Here is a 4665-nt window from a genome sequence, read left to right as displayed (position 1 = left end):
ACCCAGACCACTGGAACAACCTGCTGAATACTGACCCAGACCACTGGAACAACCTGCTGAATACTGACCCAGACCACTGGAACAACCTGCTGCTGAATCGACTTTAACAACAGCTGACTGGACTACAACCACGATTCACAGTGAAATTAGACTTCAGGGAACATTGTGTACTGTAGGGACCGGCTGATTTCCTGGCTTGAGTGTTCGTATAGCTTCACTCAAAAGTCAAAATGGCTTCCAAGGTGTCTTTCTCGGAAGAGGACTTGTCCTGTCCTGTGTGTCACGACATCTTTAAACATCCCGTTATCCTGTCGTGTAGCCACAGCTTCTGCAAAGACTGCCTGCAGGAATGGTGGCGAGAGAAGGAAATAAAGGAGTGTCCGGTTTGTAAGAAGAGACAGTCAATCGATATTCCCTTAAACCTGGCTCTGAAGAACCTGTGTGAGACCTTCATACAGGAGAGACAGCAGAGAGCGTCAACAACAGGGTCTGAGGTCGAGGGTCTCTGCGGTCTGCACGCTGAGAAACTCAAACTGTTCTGTCTGGAATGCCACGAGTCAGTGTGCGTCGTGTGTCGAGATTCTAAAAAACACGCCAACCACCGCTTCAGTCCCATCGATGAAGCCGCTCTGGATCACAAGGAGAAGGTCCAGAAAACACTGAAGACTTTACGGGAGAAGCTGGAGGTCTTCAATAAAGTGAATACAAACTGTGACCAAACGGCAGAACACCTCAAGGTCCAAGCCCGACACACAGAGACGCAGATGAAGGACCAGTTTAAGAAGATGCATCAGTTTCTACACGATGAAGAGGAGGCCAGGATCGCTGCACTGAGGGAGGAAGAGCGGCAGAAGAGCCAGAGGATGAAGGAGAAGATGGAGGCTCTGAACAGAGTCATATCAACCGTTTCAAACAACATCAGAGCCACAGAGGAGCAGCTGAGAGCAGAACACGTCTCATTCTTGCAGAACTACAAGACCACGATGGAGAGAGTCCAGCTCACTGCACTGCCGGACCCACAGCCGGTCTCGGGGGCACGGATAGACGTGGTCAAACACCTGGGCAACCTGACCTACAGAGTCTGGAACAAGATGAAGGACATCGTCTCCTACACTCCGGTCATCCTGGACCCCAACACGGCCCATCCAGAATACACCCTGTCTGATGATCTGACCAGTGTGAGACATGGAGAGAAACGGCTGCTTCCTGACAACACAGAGAGGTTTGACCAATATGGCATGGTCCTGGGTTCTGAGGGCTTTAGCTCAGGGACTCACAGCTGGGATGTCGAGGTTGGAGACAATACAAAATGGCAACTGGGTGTGTTAGCAGATTCTTACCAAAGGAAGGGAGACAGAGGGGGGAAAAGGAGCGGAATACAATTTTATAAAGGTAAATACGCAGCATTCTCCAGACCACCATGCAGATTCTCCAGGCACTGTTCTCACACTGAAGCAGAAACCTCAGAGGATCAGATTCCAGCTGGACTGGAACAGAGGAACGCTGTCGTTCTCTGATCCTGATACCAACACACACATACACACCATCAGACACACCTTCACTGAAACACTGTTTCCATACATTAAGACTGGTCAGCCCAACATGCCTCTTAGGATGTTACCGGGGAAGGTCAGTGTAACTGTGGAATAACGTAGTTACAGTGATGATGATGATGATGATGATGATGTTGTTGATGATTATGATGATGATAATGATGATTATAATGATGATGACGACGATAAACTATCAACACTGTTAATATTAATCAATCGAGGCGCTGCCCATCCAATGTGTGGGCTTTCCTAAATTATGTCATAGACCGGCAAAGTCTATGGACTTTTAATGTTTGTTTAGGGCAGTAAATGATTAGGTATACTGTAAGACATCTGGCTGATATAAATACTGTCCTCGCTGTGTCCCTCACTTCACACGAGTGTGATTTTTACTATAAATTCAAACTAGAAAGACATTTATGATACTTTCACGGTTGTACATATTTATCATAAAATATAGAATCACCATGTGGATCACCAATTATCTTATTAATTATTGTTTTATTTAGTGTGTAAACTGTGTATTGATGCATATTTACCTTTGATTTCTGTTGAAATTATAGAACTGAAAGATCTATAAATCTATCTATCTTATTTTAAAATCAAATAAACATCTAAATACCACACAACGTTGGTGTTCAGTTACATGATATATATTGGTTCCTCGTTTAAGATATTAACCCATTCTGACCTGAGATCAGATTCATACGAGGTTTCCGCCGGACACACACTGGTCTGATGAATCCATTCTGACCTGAGATCAGATTCTAAAAATGTCAGTCGCTCTTAGATTTTTCAAAAATAGCAGACCTACAAGCTCGTATCGCGCCACTCGGTGGCGCGATATGAGCTTGTAGATCTGCTATTTTTCAATAGCTAAAGCATAACATGATGCTGACACCAAAATGGGTGCCCGTTCAGAATGGGTTAAAAGTTATGATGTTTTATATGACGTTGATCACAACGCCAGTACGTTAAATATTACACATGTTTTATAGTCTATTTCTGCCTGAGGTTTCTTACACTGTAACTATCCTCCTCTTTATACCCTGGATTTGAACTATGGTGTCCTGCACTGTCCAAGCGCTGACATTTCTTTACCATTGAGCTAATAGAGCCTGTCTGCTCGCTCAGGGGATAAATTGGATCTTCTTCAGGTCAGAATTTGTGTCAGACACACTGTGTCTATAGTGAGACATGACCTTTGACATGACCTTTGACATGATGATCTAAATGTCTGAATGGAAGAGCAGGGATATAAAATGCAACCATCCCATTTACAGTATTAAGTTTAACCCATTCTGGGCGGGAACCCCTTTTGGTGTTTTAAGCATTATGTTAAACTTCAGGTATTGAAAAATAGCAGATCTATACAAGCTCATAGCGCGGCACTCCGCGCTATGAGCTTGTATAGATCTGCTATTTTTTTGAAAAATCGTGAAATACCTTTGAATATATATATTCTTTCACAGTAAAAAAAAAAACGAACATATTTTTTGCCTCTGGGGGGGGGGGGGGGGGGGGTCCATGGAACAACATATTTTCAAGATGGGGGTCGGCGGCCAATTACATTCTTGGGGTCCTTAACATGAAAATGGTCGAGCACCATGCACTGACACATGGATTTTCACAAAACTGTCAGGATTTAGCAGACATGTATAGAATCGTCCTCAGGTCTAAATATATACACACTAAACCCAAGCGTTTAGGTTATAAACTGTTTTAAACACATATTTGTAACACTTTTTAAACGTTAGTTTTTACAGTCAAAGTCAGTCATATAGGTGTTTAGAATTCAAACACTATAGGTGTTCTCGTGAGGTGTTTGAGTGAACTCGTGTTCTACTGTATTTTATGACCATTAATAAACATTTGGCATTTTATTATTACACACATGGTGTTTAGGTTTAAACGCGTCACATGTTCCAGGGATTTACAGTGTATGTATGGGCATATGAAAACTCATTAAAAAAGACACAGGAATTATCTATCAGCAGGTACCGCGCACTCCCCTCGAGTTTGAAGTCGGGTTGGTTTATGCAAGTATGTCTGACGGCCAAGCTACACCAGGCAATTTTGCGCACGTGCGTATGCGTTTACTGCGCGCGTACAGTGCGTTTGGATAGGACCAATATATGTCAATGATACCAGCTACACCAGACGCACGGATACCGCGGGCCATCCTACGCATGCTCTAAAAATAGGATCGGTTCTAATTTTTTTACGTGCGTATGCCCCCATGCGCGCGTATCTATATATCCTCCCGGAAGGTCCCGCACAAATCTGCCGCGCGCCACAGATCTGGTGTAGCCCTTAGAGTATATATGAATAGAGACGGCACCCGGAGGAAACCCTGAGGCGAAATGGACATAGTGGCCGAATTTGGTATTGCAGCTCGAGCCAGCGCTGGTCCGTTGACTATCATTGCGCACGTTCATGTGTTTGGGGCCATGACACGTGAACGCGCACAAACGGCACAATGATAGTCAACGGCAGCGCGTTCATGTGTTTGGGGCCAATCCATCCCAGAATGCACTCTGTTCCTACACGGAAGGAGGAGTGAAATCGCCTCATGCGCTTTTGAGCAACTTAATGCAAGTGGATGGGAGGAGAACTCGGGTGTCTTCTCTATTCATATATACTCCAAGGTGTAGCCAAGGCATTTGGCTTACGCACGCACGGTCCACGCGTTTAGATTAAACGCGCGAGAAAAGCCTGGTGTAGTGTAGCTTGGCCGTGACGGGAGGAGGTGTGTGTGCGTGCGTGCGTGTGTGCGTCACACTCTACAAAGACAGTGTTCTATTTCACCAACCGTTGGATTTTACAGCTACTAGTATTGGAAATATGCAAATCACAGAGGCTAGACGGTCAATGACATACAACACATATACACATTTTAACAGCCCATTTCTGCACGGTGGAATATAAGCAGCAGCAGCAATAAACAATAATGTACGTCTCACCTATATTTGGGAGAAAGTGCCTTCCCTTTATTACCTATGAATAAATCCAACGGGCAATAGTTTATTAAATAAGTTTGCAACACGGCATGTTCTCCATCTCAAACTAAACAGAAGTGCCACGGAAGCGAGCGCCGACCCAATTTAGTCCC

The 4665-nt window shown here is 44.4% G+C and overlaps 1 pseudogene across 1 annotated transcript; it reads left to right on the top strand.

Annotated features, from left to right (window-relative positions):
• The first annotated feature begins 230 nt into the window (after positions 1 to 230).
• On the top strand, positions 231 to 1650 carry LOC310858396 (E3 ubiquitin-protein ligase TRIM35-like; annotated as a pseudogene). Its single transcript has one exon. The product of its transcript is annotated as an E3 ubiquitin-protein ligase TRIM35-like (transcript).
• Positions 1651 to 4665: the final 3015 nt, after the last annotated feature.

The sequence above is a fragment of the Protomyctophum parallelum genome, assembly GCF_964188405.1.
Source record: "Protomyctophum parallelum genome assembly, chromosome: 5".
In the NCBI taxonomy this organism is placed as follows: Eukaryota; Metazoa; Chordata; class Actinopteri; order Myctophiformes; family Myctophidae; genus Protomyctophum; species Protomyctophum parallelum.
The sequence above is the reverse complement of the archived record's forward strand: the minus strand, read 5'-3'. Positions and strand labels throughout refer to the sequence as shown.